Here is a 1,893-nt window from a genome sequence, read left to right on the forward strand (position 1 = left end):
AGTTCTAGTTCAGTTCTAGTTCAGTTCTAGTTCAGTTCTAGTTCAGTTCTAGTTCAGTTCTAGTTCAGTTCTAGTTCAGTTCTAGTTCAGTTCTAGTTCATTACTAGTACATTACTAGTTCATTACTAGTTCAGTCCTAGTTCAGATCTACTTCGTTCGATGTTAACTCTAGATTGTAAGAATGTTTCTCAATAGAGAAATTCTGCATGAACGACTTTATACAAAATACAAAAATTAATCACAGAGTGACATGTTAGAACTTGTTAATATACATATAATTAATGTCATTGTAATATCTTGTATACCTTTATAAATCAGGTCATGGATAATTGACCACAAGCAGATTATTTTACAGGTCGATGTAAAATTTGACATATTATTTAATTAGTGGCTTTAAGAAGACATTTTCAGTTTTTGTTCAACAAAATGGAATATACAATATGTTCCTAGAAATTATTTAGCTGGTTAGTTTAAACGAAACCTATCGCTGATAAATAAAAAAAAAATTGTGAAAAAGTATAGAAAATGTATATTTGTAATAATCAGAAAAATATTTTTGTGCATTGGTACTTATGTTACAAATTTATTAGGCAAACACTTTCTTTTATCGAAACTAATCCTTAGTGCATTCATTCACTTTTTGCAAAATTAAAAAATATTCTTTTGAATTCATTTAATGAATTCATTTTCACTGTATAACTTGATATTTTTTAATAAAATGAAACATGTTAACTAATATATCTTGTAAAATAAATAATTGTAAGATGATTTTTTTTCTTTTTTATACATTTATCTTGAAATAAAATTAATGTCTTGTATAATACGATTGTGTGGATATTAAAGCAACAATTTACTTTAACTATATCTAACTCTCCTTCCTGTTCGTTTCCCCATAACTGTCAAGGGCCAAATACAACTCAACTCAAACATCACCTGAACACCACAATCTACAATTTATCTTGTTTATTGTCCATTAAATTCACAAAATAATAGAAAACGTTCTACTGCTGGTATTTTCACACCAAATGATATGCCACAGGATAGTGTTCAGATTTTAGCAAAAGTGTTTTATAGTTTAGAGAAATCAAAGCAAAAAAAACTTGTTTATGGCTTAAGGAAAGACAAAAATGGCTATAAATAATAAAAGAAAGAAAAAACATAAACTTTGCACGTCTCACTTTTTGGGTGTCCTTGAAAAAAAAAATAGTAAAATAACATATTAATTGGCACCTTGTGGCATTTTTACTACGAATTTTTTATACAGTAATATATTAATGTTTAATAGTATGTTTTAAAAATTTTCTCATAATCTCAAATAATAGATTATTTGGCTTCAATTTGTGGTAATAATAAAAACGAAAAACTTTAATTAAACACAATTCCAAAATATTTTTTCATGTCTACTATCAGTTTTCGTCAATTTTTTGTTTAAGAAAATTTATATTACGTTTTTTGACTCTTAAGCATTTTTACTCCATTTCGCTTTGCCTTCTATCTTTTATATAAACAGAATAATGCCTATATTCGTCTTCATAAGTTTTCATTTCCTTCTGGATTAATTTCTATTTGCAAGGACTGATATTTTTATGTCCCTCTCACACTGTTTGCAATAATGTTGTGTATGTTTTGTTTCCGGTTTTATAAATGTATTGCATGTTTTCACTGTCAGCACCATTTGTTGTAAATGTAGATAGAAGTAAGTGGTTAAGATGTTCAAATTCACTTACAAAATAACATTAAAGTAATATAGGACTTATTACTATCGCTTGTAAATAAGAAGTTCAATTCAAGTTCAGTTCTAGTTCAGTTCTAGTTCAGTTCTAGTTCAGTTCTAGTTCAGTTCTAGTTCAGTTCTAGTTCAGTTCTAGTTCAGTTCTATTTCAGTTCTAGTTC

The sequence above is a fragment of the Lucilia cuprina genome, chromosome 5 (assembly GCF_022045245.1).
Source record: "Lucilia cuprina isolate Lc7/37 chromosome 5, ASM2204524v1, whole genome shotgun sequence".
Lineage (NCBI taxonomy): Eukaryota > Metazoa > Arthropoda > Insecta > Diptera > Calliphoridae > Lucilia > Lucilia cuprina.